We start from the raw sequence: 15,733 nt of genomic DNA, 5'->3' as shown, positions 1-15,733 counted from the left end.
CCACCAACCCAGAAAAACAGACTTTACCTCTTCATCCTCAAATTGCTCGTGGCAGGAAGAATGAGCACAGCTTTGCTCGAGGAAGAGCTATTATAACTAAATAATTGTAATTAGTGTGATAGTGCAGGGAAAGAAGTTCCATTCCTTTTGTAGAATTCAGGGCCATATTTGCATTTGAAAAACAATCTCATTAGAGCAGAATATTAGATTATAAACTATTTTTCCAGGAAAATAGTTTAGAAGAACCACAACAATCTCTTGCATGTGTGCAGGCACACACACACACACACACACACACACACACACAAATGCACTCCCTTAATTTTCCAATTAAAAGTACATACATACTTTTACAATTACAAAGCATTCAGAAAGCAAGGTAAACTGATTACTAGATGTTCTTAAATTTAAAGAGGGAAAGACTTGTGAAGATTTAAAGAGCAGGGGACTAGGAGTTTGGAGGAACAGATATTAGGGACAGCTATGACAAGGTTAAGAGAATTGTGGGATTAGTGCTATTTAAAAATAATTGCGTTAAAAATCTTTCCAAGGGAATTAGTCTGTTTCATTGACTTAGGTGATTCTAAAAGTATTTCCTTTTTTCAGGAATTTTAATTGGGTGGCTACGACCAGACACACATGGAGATCCCCTCTTACTGCTAGAATTGCAGTTGGTGTGTTCAATTTGTCAACAGGGCAGGGTGAATCCCCCATTCCAGAGGGGTTCCACATAGCTACCACGCAGCTACAATCGTGCAGATGGTTTCCTTGACTTTATGTTCCTCTTCCAAGTCTTCTTACTTTTAGCTAAACCTCTTCAGCTATTTGGCTACTTATTTCTATTCCCTCTTACCTCACAAAATATTTCAGTCTTCTCTCTTGATTTAACAATCATAGAAAGTAAAACTAGGTTTGCAAAGAATTTTACTGATAATCTTGTCCTTTTCTCTCATATCGATAGGTACGAAAACCAGGACAAAACAGATTCATTTCCCCACTGGTTCAAGGCCGGGAGTGGTGAAAGACCTAGACCCCAGGCCCCCTGACAGGCCTCCTACTGCACTATGTCCCTTCAGTAACTTCCCTGAGGCAGCTCCTCCTCCTCCAGTGCTCCCTCCTGGGGGCCCTTGCCAGTTTATCATGGCTGAGATTGAGGGCAATCTCAAATGTCCTGGGTTGTTTCCTAAACACATTCTGTGGCCTGTTGGCCTACTTTGCACATTGGGCATATGTCTCACTTTAAGTAGGCTGGCCCAAATGCCTTCCCTCCACAAGCAGTCTTAAAATAGGATAAAGGAACTCAATAGAAAAATCCTCTATTTTTTTTAAAAGAAACTTTAAAATAAAACAAATGCATAACAGAAAACTAGAAAAGCCATGATCCCATCACTCCCCCCACTGTTATCATTATGATATACTTCCTCCAGGCCATTGTCCTAGGCGTCCCTTTTAAACATCGTTTTCCGTCCATAACCTGACTTAGCTCAAACAAAGTGTTGGAGTAACCTGTCTAGATGCTGTCTCGCTCTTCCTTGGAATCACTGAAAAGACACCCAGAGACCACCACTAGACCTACAGCCTTACCCAACACATAATTGGGAGTTGGAAATAATTTTTCTGTCATTCTATTTTTGGGCAGGAAGTTGTGGCAGAACTGCTAATTGCCTACTTAACATCCAGAATTCCCTTTTACCTTAGGATAATTCCAATTTTATGTAGAGCAATTCAGTGCCAAGTTTTAAAAAAACTATATTTCTGCAGGCTCTCTTTCCATTAGAACTGGTCAAAAGGAACAGATTTGGCAAAAAGATGCAAGCAGAAGTTAAGTTGGAATACTGCAGGAATGCTGTATAAAGGGGACTGGCTGCTTTGGCTGGTAAGTGTACGTTTGCTCTTTCCCCTTCCTCTTTCCTCTTACCTGTATGGTAGATGTGATGGCTGGAGCTCCAGAAACCAACTGTGACAGGAGGCACTCTTGAAGACAGAAACTTGAAGCTGCAAACTAAAGATGTTGGCATCTGAAAGAATAAGGCCGGGACATCAATGACACTGTGGTACTGCCACCCAGCTCTGGACTACCAACTTCCCAGCTTCATATTATTAGAGAGAAAAGTATATATCCATCTTGTTTAAGCTACACTTTCATCTGATTTTTTTGTTACTTAAAGTTAAATTACTAACTGATACAGGAGTCAAACAACCCTGAAGTGCTTTCAGAGAGAGCTTCCCCTTGAATGCCTTCTTTGCATGCCCTGGCGGTTCCTCTAAGTCTGGATCTTTGATTAGGATTTTGCAGTCCTCACTATGAACCTCTGCCTCCAGCTCTGGTGCCTTGGCAAGGCCAGAGCCTCACTCCTTGGACTCTTTGGACCGGACTCTCTGTACTCCCTAGGCTGGGCTCTCTTCCCCTTACCTTTGTTTTATTTCTAGTTATGTTCCCTGAAAGGACCTGGCTTTGCCTAGGAAGCTGCTGTTCCTGCTAAACCTCCCTCCTCACTCCCATTCCCTCTTCAACTTAGTTTGTGCATCTGCTACGGGTTATCCTGGACAACTTCCTACTAAATGCTTAAAAGAAGATTTATATGTAATATTTCTTTGTACAACATTGTTTCACCTGAGGGGGATTGCCCTCCAGGCAAGTTCACTCCAGATTCGGCGAAACCAAAGAACAGAACATTGGTGGTAAAAGGGTTTATACCAAGGTTTATCCTCACTGTGGCAGGCTGAGTGCTGGAATCATGTCTGCCTCTGGAAGGTCTGCAATCCATCTCCATCTCTGCCTTCAGGCAGAGCATTGGGCAGAGCCCTTTATATAGTAACACCGACAATAATGTCTCATTGTCAAATGGGTGTGTAAGCATTAGCCTATGCAGTAGGCCAATTACATCAAGTAGATTAGAGTCAGTTGAAGATCCTGGCCATAGGAACTCCCATTTTCCCTACAAACATCTTCTAAGATGTGCTCAAATTTTATCTAAAATATCTAGATTTATTTTTTCCCTTCCTAACAATCTCTGTCAAATTGAGGGACTAGTTCCCTCATAGTTCCAACAAGGGATAATCATGGGTGATTTGACCCAGCTGAAAATCTTTACATAGGTGGCTAATGAAGAAGCTTCAAAGGTGCTATGATATTTTTTCCCAAAGGTTAGCCATAGACATAGAGAAACCCTTGGAGAGAAAGTGAAGGTTCTATGGCCCTGGTCAGCTTCCTCACTACACACGTGTGGGTAATACATTGTTACTGACTCTATATACACAGCTCTGCCCAGTGCTCTGGCTGCATGGCTGCAGGAGAGCAAAGGCTGGAGTGCTGGCAGTGCTGAAGACAGAGACTGAGACAGCTGCATGGGCAGAGAGCCCAGAGGCAGAGACCGGCTTTCTGCATGCAGACTTGCTCTGAGTGGACAGGACTGTAGTTATTGACTTGCCACTGTGGGAATAAAGTTAGGTATAAACCCTTTCATCCGAAGAATGTTCCACTGTCATTTTTCCAGTCTCATTGAATCCATAGTGAAGTTGTCTGGGGCTGAAACCCATTGGCAAGACAGCCCTTACTCCATGTTATTATTTTTACCCCTTAATCTTTTCCATAGAGTTATGATCTGCAACACACAAGATCTTCAATCTTCAGGTTCCCAATTTATTAATGGATAAGTGATAACTTTCAAACCAATCTAAAATATCCAACTTGCAGATAGAAGTAAGCAATAAAAAGTAAATTATTAAATAGTAACACTGGCACCTGGATTTTAGTGGTAAGTACAATTCTTCCCTAGGCTATCACTCAGCAACATTAGCTTGTGATTATAAGTTACTTTGGTCAGTTATTTTCTCCTTGGATTCTGCTGGCTATCCTTAACCCAACCCTCAGGGAAGCTATCATCCTGGTCCAGATTCCCTAATAAAACATTCACAGGACTATTGACTAATGTGATTTAAGTTGGCTCATGTGTGCGCCCACTTCTCTAAAAGCCTGGCCTGAGATAAGGAAACACAGAAGGGACCTCCTCAGCTGCCCCTGGGAGGAATGGGTCAGAGAAGAATGACTTCGAGGAGGTGGAGGGCTAGATAGATGGCTCTTTGCTCAAGTGTCTCAAAGTGGGCTCTCAGAGGCCCATCATTACCCTCAGCAAACTGGAGAACTGGTATAAAAGACATCACAGAAGTACTCCATTCTGACAGGGGCAGTTCTAAAACTTGGGGCCCTCAAGGGCTTCCTTTTCTGCCTTTGATAGGGATTGTTTAGAAGATCTAAGTCAAAGATTAAATCATTTTGCTTCTAGGAAATTTCATTTGCCTTCCTGTATTATGCAGAACAATTCTGCACACACATCTACCCTAACTTCCATCTCCAAATTTTATTCCTACCACCCATTATGACCTGGCAAACAGAGAACATTCTAGCTACCAGGACCCCTACTCGGAATTGTAAACAATAACAAAACTATTTTCTCTTACACATAGATAAAAGACAAAATGAAAAGAGCTCAAAATCAGTTCCAGTGGTAGAATTATGGGTGGGTTTTTTTCTTCTTTCTACTTTCAGTTTTCCCATGTTTTCTTTGACTATAATAAATATTAAGGAATGCTAACATTTCCTGAGCACCGATTCTGGGCCAGGCACTCTGCGAAGCACATTACATATTTGATCTCACTTACTCCTCTTTACAAATCTGTGTAAGATTTGTTTACATATAAGGAAACTAAAGAAATTAAGTAGCTTAGTAGTGAGTAGCCTGCATCTAAATCCAGGTCATCTGACATTAAAGTCAGGACTCTTAGCTACTACATGATTATTTTTATAATGGAAAAAGTACAAATTTAGAAAAAAATTATGAGATGTTAAAACTGGAAACTTTAGTTGTGAATTGATCAAAAGGAATTGCCTGGTTCTAAAAATGAGAGGGTACATGATTTGGTAGTACGTTTAGTATGGTGGTTAAGAGCCTCCCATCATTCTAGCTCTGTGACCCTGAGCAAGTTATGTAACTTCTCCATGCCATATTTTCTCCATCTATAAAATGAGATAATAGCACCTATCACAGGGCTGTTATAAAGATTAAATGAATTATATTATATAAAATATTTAAACACTTTCTGGCATATGATAAGTGCTAGGAAAGTATTGTTGTTTTTGTTATTTATTATTATTTATTCCAAGAGATTTTGAAGCCAGGCTTGTGTTCTCCTGAAAAAAAAGTTGGGCTATAATTCTCCTAAACTACTGTATCAAAGATCTTAAGAATAAGACCACCTGCCTTTCCTAATAGGATGGCTGTAAGACACAGGGTGTTAGGGGCCTGGAGATCAATCTCAGGGATGAATGGATGTATCTTCCAGGGAGAATCCCTGGTATCATTTTAACTGCACAATCAAGCCTCAGAGCAGAAACTTCCTGTTCATCTTTCTTTTCCCTTTGTGTAATATATGTAATTATTATTAAAACTGCCATAGTATCAAAGGTCTTTTTAAAGCAGGGAAAAAGTTTCTAGGAATTACCAAATTAAACTCAAGTAAAAAGTACAATATTTGGAATAATAAAAATATTCTTGCAGCAGAAACAATAATTGCCTAATATATGTTCAAAAGCAAAATGAGTCTTTCTGCTATTAAGCAAATGGATTAATATAAAAGCTTGAGTTTCACCATGGGAAGAATGCCTTAACGGCTCAGGTTTTCTGAAGTGGTGGTCTCTGCTCAGAAAGTCACAGGCCTTGAAACCTCAGGCCTGGTCCTCCAGCTGAAGTCAGTGGCTCCCAAGTCAAAGCCCAAGAAAAAATATGAAATATCAGGTAAAATCAGGGAAATGAATCCAACTAGGGAAGAACAGAGACAATGGTGGCGCCTTTGGTCTAGAGAATATAAATCAAACAAATAACTCACTTCTCACCTCACCTCTGCCCTGTGTAAACGTCTCCACCAAGGCAGCCTAGGCCACAGCACTTCTAGACTCTGGGGGTCCCCTCTCTCTAAGAAAATGGCTCAGCTGTTGGACAGCTTTTAGGCTGACCTGAAATCTGCCTTCTTTTACTCCCTGGTCTAGCTCTACATCTTGACAGGGAGGAACAAATTTATTGTGCCTGTCACAAAAGAGACTGAAATATTTGCAGACAATGATATGGTGTTCCTTTGGTTAACTTTCTTCTCCAGGCTAAATGTGGCCATTTCTGTCAACTGTCTTGATTTTCTGTCTTTCAGTATCCTATTTGCCTTGCTCTAGTTGGTCAATATCCCCCAAGAATTGTGGTACCTGCCACGGAACCCAGTACTTCAGTGTGGTCTGACCACAGCCCACTGCAGGAGAACCGAGGCCACCTGTAACCTCCACATCATTACCCTTCATGCAAAGATCAGGTTGATTTTCTTTTTCAGCAGACACATTGTGGTGTTGGCAAATATTTGACCTGTGGTTAATTAAAGTTCCCAGCTCTCTCACATGAAGAAACACCATCCAGGTAATCACCTCTATCCTGAATAGCCGGTTTTTTACTTTTTCCCCTAAATATAGAATTCTGCAGTTTTTTCTGATACATTTCTTCTCACTGAGTTAGGCAAGACACTCCAGACAATTTTGAATTCTGATTCAGTTCTCTGGCTATACTTCCCAGCTTTGTGTCACTTTGCAGGTTTAGTAAAAATGCCATAACCTATTGAAGCATTGCGAAAGTAAAGCAAACTCTTCTGACATTACTGAAAGTGTGGGCTTGGGTACACGACGCAACGACTTCCAAATTAACTTGAGTAATTTATAGACAGCCTTTTCAATTCTTTCCAACCCACCTGCATGGCATGTAATGTGAGGCACGCAAAGAGAGGCCTCTGTAGTGTGGGCAGTGAGCAAGGAAGAAAACAGAAGGAAGGAGCGACACCACCTGCACCTTCCTGCTTCCTCCGTCTTCTCTTGGTCCCAGGATTGGTCTCTCCTGTAGTCAGATCCAGGTATTACCCCTTGGGGATGGATGAGGCTGATAGGCTCCTTGTAGACCAAAGCTCAGCCTAGCCACCCACCTTCCCTGGCAGGAAGATCAGAGGCAATGGGTTGGTATCAAGGCATCATTTGAACAGGATGGATGTCCAGTGCAGCAGCCCCCATCTGTACAAAATCAGCCTTTTGACGATTGTCCATCTTCCTGACAGCAGCCGTCCCTTCCTCCCTGTTCCCTTCACCTCCACAGGGTCAGTACCAGACAGCAAAGGAGTTTTTCTCTCATTGATTTATTTCCTCCTACTTATATCCAGCCAGAGGAATCAGAGCCTAACTTTTATGACCTTAATGTTAGGAAAACAAAGTTTATTTAATAAAACTAATGAATAGAAACAATTTTATGGCAGGGAAAAGGGTGTCTAGGAATCTAGTGTCTCTGATAGAATTGAAATGAAAACATACTCTCTGAGCCTGAGCATATTCAGTCTGACTTTTATAGCTTCCCTCCCAAAGGGAGATAATCATAACATTAGTCCTTAGGAAATTCCCTTACAGTGGCTGATATGAGCTCCTTTATCTCATATTCTAAGGTCAGATCATCTCAGATGTCCTTGTCAGTCATGAGTAGGAGCCATGGAACAAGAGAGTACAGGTAGGACGCCACTCGGGAACTGGTCATAGGATCAAGCCTGGATTTCAGTACTGGCTTCTCTACCTACCAGCCGTGTGATCCTGGGGAAATTATTTTGCTCTGTGTTCCTCAGAGTTGGATAAATAAAAACAGAGTTGATGTGATAAGAATTAATCAGAAGTTTGTAAACTAGTTACTACAGTCCCTGGCATCTATTAAGTGCTCAAGAAGTATTAGTTAATTTTTAAATGTTTTTTTAATATGTATGTTCAGCTTTCTTTTTTCTAGTATTCAACTGCTATGCTTTGATCTAAAACAATTAAGAAACATGGTAACGGTTGTCACCAGGTTAGTAGGTTAGAAATCTAATCTGACCTGTCTTTGTTCAGATGAAGAAATCAAGGCTCAGGAAGGACAGTTTCCCAGGGCACACTGTGAGTGAATGGCAGAGACAGGTTTGTAAACCAGGTATCCTGACTCCCTTACTCCCAATCCTGTCCCCAATTATAGCCTCTTTTTTTTCCAGAAAGTTATCAGAATTAGTTATATAACCAAGTGTGACGTAGATGCTAGTATATGTGTGTGTGTGTGTGTGTGTGTGTATTCCTTTACATGGATTCCCTTACATATTTGTGTGTCAATCATTCCGTATATAGAAATTTTAAATATTATCTATAAGTACACATGTATAGCACAATGAATCTTATGCTCAAAACTCCTACTTTAAAACCCCCCACTTACTAAGCAGCATGAAATCATGGAAAGAACACAGAATTTGGAACTGAGTGGGTTTGGATTCAACTCCCAATTTTACCAATTTGCTTGCATGACCTTTAGCAAGTTATTTAACCCCATTGAGCCTCAATTTATTTATCTGGAAAGTATGGAAATTAACCCTTGCCAGTGGTTTTTGTGGTGCATAGGGCACAAGTGTGGGGCACAATGCCTGGTGTATTGAGATGCCCATCGTACACTGGCACCTCCTTAGATGATTCTTGCTGGATTCCCCTGAATTGGGTGTTGTGTGGGAAGCAAGTCACTGCCAGGTGCTAGTGAGATAGCAACCATGTTTGAGAGAAAAGACAGTGATCTATTTTCTTTGCCATGCATGGGATGGGGACATGGTACCTGGAGTCTCCCTGAAGGCCACTTGTGACCATAAGGTTGTTTCCTAGAGGACAGCAGCTCAGAAAGTATGCCAAGACCCAGGGTTACTTACCACAGGGGATTGTCTCTAGATTGTTCAATGTTAGGCCTTGGTTTTATTGACTGGCCTAGAGCTGTCTATGCACCAGAATCGTATATCCTGATCCTCACAGTCTATGATCACCTAAAAAGAGCTTTTGCTTTTGGCTTTTGAAGTGTTGATTGCCACAACCTTCTCTTAGTAAGCTTCCTTATTATGCATTATAAATATTTATGGCAGGCAGGAAGGAAGGGAGGTAGGTTGGCTCAAGGATGCAACAGTGATTGGCCCTTGAGAACTAGGAATAACGTTTTGTTCTGTGAGTTAATCTATATCATCAATCCATAATGGGTCAGATAAAAATAAGCAAAGTCATCTTAAAGCAACAGTATACATTCTTAGCCAAATAAGACTTCTATATCAGTGGTTCCCCAAACCAGCTAATGATCAGAGACACTTGGGATCCCTGTAAACATTCAGACTCTAAACCCTTCCACAGACCCAATCAATTAGAATTTCTAGTAGAGCCAAAAAAGTCTTTATTTCTTCATAAATCCTCCAGGTGCATTTGTGGCAACCAGCACCACCCTGACCAGCAGACTGCTTTGAGAACCACAGGTCCACTGCACAGGTCTGAAAAGGATTAACCCATATAAAGAGCAAGGTATAGGTCATAATAGGCTTGGTCAGCAAAGGGAATGTGGGAAAAAGGGCCCACTTTGCACACTTAGGCCCATGCAAGCAGAAGCCTGGAATTGGGTCCCCTGCAAGGGTGCCAGAAACATTTAGACCATCTGGAGGGTAGATTGCTGGTGAGGAGCTAGGAGAGCCAGATGAGCAAAGCCTGATGTTATCAAACATTTGGATCATCTAACTCTGCATGTCAAAGTTCCATGCTCACTGAGCAACCTTCTGATGATCTCTCTTCCCTTGAAACTGGCCTACAGGGAGAAAAGGGGCAGATCAGGCCAAATGTTTCCCACTGCAAATTAATAAACTGGCATTCTGGTTATATATCAGTCTCTTGTGTGTTAGTATGAGTCAGCATCCCTGAGTCTGATCACTCGGTGGCCCTTCCGAGATCAAGTTTCTGATGTTGCAAAGCTGAGGGCCTGACCCTGGACCCAAGTGAATTCATCAGAGTAAAAGGGTCCCATTAAGGCCCCAGGAAGCCAGCCAATTAGCCTCTCCTGGGAAAGGGAAGTGAGAAGGGTCTCATTTCCCAGGGAAACACACTATGGAAGACTTTATTGGTAATACATATGCAGTACTGGGTACATGAACTTGGGAGGAGGGGTTAGGTTCTTATAAGAACAGTCATTTCAGTTCTTAAAGGACTTTCAGATATGTTAGCATATCTGACACTTGCACCAACCTTGGAGGTAAGTCAAGAATCTATTTTTATTATTATTGGTACTATTATTATTGCAGAGATGAGGAATCTGACACATAATCACTTACCTCAGATCCAAAGTAAATGACACAGCTGGGACCAGAATCCAGATCTTTTGACTCTTACACATTATTCTTCTCACTTCTTCTCTCACTGAAAAAAGAAAATATGCTAAACAAAACCCTAAAGAAACAGTAGAAAGACCTGAATGGGATAGAGTGGGACTGTTTACCTGTGTGTACAGGGGGCTGGGTTAAGGATAGAAATATGGAAGGACAAGTTGACAGCAGAGCAGAACAGAAATGAGATCAGTGGTGATAATAAGAAAGCATATCAGTTTTTTTCTCAGCTATGAGAAATGAGGAATGATTCAGCTTAATTGAAAATATTATTTATTGAGCACCTATTGTATACAAGGCCTTGTGTGCTAAGTGTTACCAAGAGGAGCAGAGCTTAGGAAAGAACATTTTTTTAAACATGTATTTTGGTGTGATGAAGAATGAACCCCAAATCTTTTTCCTTCTTTAAAGGTAGCATTGAAGAGTGCAGTCCACACCCAAGATATTTAAGGGGAGGTGGGAAAGGGAGATTGTGGTAGTTGGGAAGCAAACTATGATTAGGACTCTGGCAGCCAAGACCATTTGGAAATGTGGGTTTGATGACATCTCCTCAGGGATGGATGTTTATGCAAAATCCTTCCTGGGTAACTAAAAAAGGATGCAACTTCCCCAACACTTTTCCATCATTGTATTTTGTATTTTATCTTAGGTCTTTAAGTCCTTAATGACTTCACCAGTGACAGGTGCCCAAATAAATCTGTCTTATAAAATGCTTTTTATATTTGTATGAAAACAAAATCTAGGTTCCAGAGGTGCAGGAATTATGAAAGAGGCAAGTTCCTGGGCTCCTCTGTCCTGCTCTGATTCGCATTACAGCCTGCTTCACAGCTGGGACAAGGGGCTCCAGCCAGACCTCTGTTAATTAGCCCGCAGACACTGCCCTGGGCTTGCTTCAGTGTTCATGTTTTGCTGACTGGTTGATCCACTTTTCTCTTTATAAATCTGTACATTCTGGGTGGCAAAGGGAGAGAGAGCTGCCTGTTCCCCACAAGATCAGTTCGTCTGGCTGGATCAGCCTCCCACCTCTCTGGCTGATTCATCAGGCTCAGTCTATTCAAACAGATGGGACTTCTATTTAGGTATTTTAATAGCATGTATTTAAGATATCCTATTGAGTCTGATCTGACAGAGGTTTGAAGAAGTGTTGATATGCTGGGAAGCAAGGCTCACTAGACAAATAACTTCTTCCCAAACCAGATAATTTGAATTAATTCAATGAAGTACTTAACTAAGAGCCTACTGTGCACCAGCGTGTACCCAACATTGAGTTAAGAGAGCCAGAAAAGAAATAGGATGCTTGGTAGACAAGCCCTTGGAAGCTTGTTTCGGTGGGGAGAAATAGTGCATGGATGGGTATCTTTGTGCTTTCACAAACATCTTGGACTGCCCGATATGTGCGAGGGCTTCAAGCAAGTAAGCAGCTCATTGGGCAGGATAGTGGCCACAGTACCTCCTTGTATCAAGCCTACATTAAACATTTCAAGGGAAAATGGCTCTCTATTGTCTCATAATGAGAAAAAATTTTTAAAGATCTAACATTTATTGAACACCTAAATTGAACATATTGAATATTCTCTAATACACCATGTTGCTTCTTGACACCATGGCTGTTGCTTGTTATTGCCCTAACTTTAAGTGACAGCCATTGTCCCACTCTGCTACGCTTATCCACATCTGATCTTTTTTTAGATCAAAGCTGACCTCCTTCAAAAGCCTGTCACTCCCAACCTTCAGGCAATAATGTTATCTTTTCTTCACAGCCTTACTGTTAGTAACATGTCTTTGGGAACTTCAGTTTAGTACCTAACAGCTTATACTGTCTTGTACTAATCTTTCAAGTTTGTAAGACTTGGATAGTCAGTGATAGTGTCAGCTCTTTAAAGGTAAAGCTCAATTTATATTTGTTCAGTTAATCAGTATTTGTTGAGCACCTACTTTGCAACGAAACACCATTGTTGGAGAAACAAATATAAATAAGAAGGATTCCTGCTCTCAAGGAGCTCACACATATATTTGCTACTCTGAAATGGAATCAGAATCTTTCTGGAAAGTATTTAGCATAGTGCCAGACACATAGTAAGTCTTCTATAAATGTGTGCTATTATTAGTTACTATTTCTCTGAGATTGGATGGGAGAGTGGGAAGTAGAGATAAGAACTGAGAATGGAAGTTATGACTAGGTTGCTTTTGGAGGTGTGTAACAGAAAACCCATTCTGATGGCTTAGACACTAGAAGGATTTATTGGCTTTCCTAGCTGAGAAAGACCAGAGGGAGGGGAATGGTTGCTAATGATTCAGTTAAGGTGTTGGCTTTATTTCTTTGTGATTCTTTTGGTACTACTCTCCCTGTGTGTTGGCTTTATCCCCAAGCTGGTAGCAAGATGACTGTAGTAATTCCAGGCCTTCGTTTACACATAATCCAGAGGAAGACAGGTTTCATCTCTCGCAGTGAGAAATCATCTCTTGAAAGTGAGGAATCTTCTTACTTCAAGGCCCCAGCAAATCTCCCCACTCATTTCAGTGTACCAAGTGAGTCACAAGCCTTTTTCTCAACCTATTCCTTGACCAAAAAAGGAATGCCATGGACGGCTTGGCTTAGTCTAGGTTCCTGACCCAGACTGGTAAGAGGATGAGATTACTATACCAGTTAAAATGGCCTGCTTATACTGAAATAACAGCCAACTCCCAAATCTCAGTGGCTTAATACAGCAAAAATTCATTTCTTGCTCTCACTCCACACTACCGGAGGTGGGCAGGGGGAGCTCTACCCTTATAGTCACTCTGGGACCCAGGATGATGGAGGCTTCATCTTGACCCACTGCAGCAGGGGGGAGGAGACATGGTGAATCCTACACTGGCTTTTAAGGCTTCTGCCTAGAAATGACATATATCACCTCTATTCATATTTTATTGGCCAAAGCAAGTCACATGGCCATACCTAACTTCAATAAGCTAGAAAATACAACCCTATCATGCACCTAGGAGAATTAGTATTTGTGAATAGCGTTGGCTCAATCAGGACAAACTGTATGGATGACTACAGAGTTGGCTTCTCTTGAAGCACATGTACTTCCCTGGGAAGGGGATCCCTTAGCAAAAAATCAGATACTGCTAGGAACGGAGCAATGGATTCTGAGTAGGTAACCGACAGTGTTTATTTTAGAAGTTATATGATGGCAACCTGATCTCAAACATCAAAGAAATGGAGAAAGCAAGACAATGAACAGACTGGCAATGGTCAAGGAGAGAGGCAACCACTGTAGGAATGAGGCCACTTGGAGATGTCCACAGCAGGAAAGGCCCAGATGAGAAGAGGCAGCAGGGCCGGCAGTGCATGCATTAGTATCTTTGCTCTGCAGTGCCAGCCCAGGCATAGCAGCATATGAAGCTGGTCAAGAAGATATGCAGGATGACAGATGACATGAGAGGCTTTGTGGGAGGTCTTGGGTTGTCAAAAAAGTTGGAGAGTCAAAGAAGCCAAGGCGTTCTCAAGCAGGCAGAGGGGCCAAAGTTGTAATATGACCCAGAACCAGTCATATTCTCAAACTAGGTTAAGTCCTTGAGAATAACCTGTAACAAAGACTTGTAGCAGGTGATACAGATGAAATGGAATCCATTTGATGGAAAGTGGAGGGAAGCCAATCTGAAGAGACACTGAAACATGTACAAGGACTTCTGTCCTACTGAGCCTACAAGTGTTAGAGAAAGAAGGTCTCCAGAGGAGAGGAGAGTGTGCATTTATGTTACCCCCATGTCTCTGCCCAGGGGAGGCAGCACAATGTAACAGAAAGAACTCTTCTAGATCAACAGTCAGCAAACTTGGGTTTGAGGCCCAGCAGTGACTATAAATATGATATGGGCAAATCGTCATAAACTTCTTTCAACTTGTTTCCTCAGCTGCAGCAAGAAGGTAATGATCCCTCCTTTACCTTCCTCAGAGCTTTATGTGGTCAAGTGAGATAGGAAAGCCTCTTGGGAGACTACAAAGCCCTAGATAAGTGTATGTATGGGATTCTAACACTGATGTGGTTTGGGAAGAAGAGTTGAAGAAATTTAGAATAGAGGTGAATACTGCCTCCAACTGAATAGAGCCCAGAGGGAAGGACAGAGTGAAGATAAAGTGAAGATATCAGTGAGATGATAAGCATTGCTTAAGTCAAAACTTTTAATTGCAAGAAATAGAAACCCAACTCCATTTGGCCTAAGAATAAAATAAAATTTATTATCTCACATAATAAAAATAATTACAAGGGTATAATGGCTTCAAGTGTGGCAGGACTCGGGTGTTCAAATGTTATGGTTGGAAATCTGTCTCTACATCTCTAGTGTCTGCCTGCTCTGTGTTGGCTTCATTTTCAGGCAAGTTCTCCTCAAATGGTGACAAAAATTGTTCCCAGCAGCTACCAGTTATGCTCTACCAGTTTGCTAACACTAGGAGGGAAAGAGAGCGACTTTTTCTCATTTCAACAAAAACCCTGAGGAACTCCCATTGTCTGGCCCAATCATACACTCCTCTCTGAGTCAGTCACTATGACTGGCATCAGCCTCAGCTGCATCACATGGACGGAGAGCTGGGGAAGAATGCAAACTGAGGGAAGTAAATGAAAACCATCCTGTCCACCCCAGAAGTAGGCTAAGAGGCTTGCTCCAGAAGTCATGATTGTGGAGAAGAGGACACAGAACAAAGGAGGGAAGAGTAGCACTTATTGGAGAAAGGCAAGTTTAAAAAGACTTACCCAGTGCACTTCAAGGGATGGTGCTGAAGCAGAGATCTGTCATTCAAAACACAGTGAGGACATACTCCCAGTGGCCTGGGGTACTCTTTGAGAATTGGTAGCTTAGGAGGCAAAAGCAACCACTGTCACAGACCTTCAGTTAGTTCTTTGCTTGGCAGGTGTTTTGTCCCTAACTGTTCAGGGCGAGGAGGGGGGAAAAGACTGTGTCAGTCTTAAAGGAGATAGACTAATGCGGAAGAGAAAGTCTCAGTGGAAAAAGCAGCTAAGAAATTATCACTAAATTTACTAGAAGTTAGAGCCTATCAAAGACATGTGAAATGCGACTGTCAGACACAGTGCGGTATGTCCTCTCCACCCACCGACTAAACATAAAGGTCCACCTGTCTTGCCTTTTCTCCGCCCCACTACATACACATTATACCTGCACTCAGGCACTTAACAGCAGGAAAGATTCTCTTGGAACATGGTCAGAATCATTCTTTGGACATCCCTGGTAGGTCACTGCCCTGAAATGAAAAGCTGCCAGCCTCCTGTTCTTGAAGCCAGTGGAAAAGGGCTGATTAAAGCTGACTTCATACTGAGAAAATACTTGTGAGAGTCAATTTAGTTCTGGATCCATCCTCTGGATCTTAGCAACTGCCATCACCACCCCCCCGATACTGGCACACTTCCAAGCATGTTCAAACAGAGGGCCTCACCTCATCTTAACCAAATGAAGATGTTAGCCAACTTCTGGCCCT

General features: G+C 41.8%; 1 long non-coding RNA gene across 1 annotated transcript in view; it reads right to left on the bottom strand.

Moving 5' to 3' along the window:
* The window catches only part of LOC130683907 (uncharacterized), a 101,827-nt gene extending 91,450 nt beyond the window's left edge, over positions 1-10,377 (bottom strand). Inside the window, exons 1-2 of the long non-coding RNA XR_008998018.1 lie at positions 10,207-10,377; positions 1,919-2,018 (exon numbers count right to left, since the gene is read on the bottom strand). This is a non-coding gene — a long non-coding RNA (uncharacterized LOC130683907). The remainder of the gene's footprint in view (positions 1-1,918; positions 2,019-10,206) is intronic.
* Between the last annotated feature and the right edge of the window lie 5,356 nt (positions 10,378-15,733).

Source organism: Manis pentadactyla, chromosome 1 (genome assembly GCF_030020395.1).
Source record: "Manis pentadactyla isolate mManPen7 chromosome 1, mManPen7.hap1, whole genome shotgun sequence".
NCBI classification, from domain to species: Eukaryota; Metazoa; Chordata; class Mammalia; order Pholidota; family Manidae; genus Manis; species Manis pentadactyla.
Note: the sequence above shows the minus strand (reverse complement) of the source record. Positions and strands in the feature narration are given on the sequence as shown.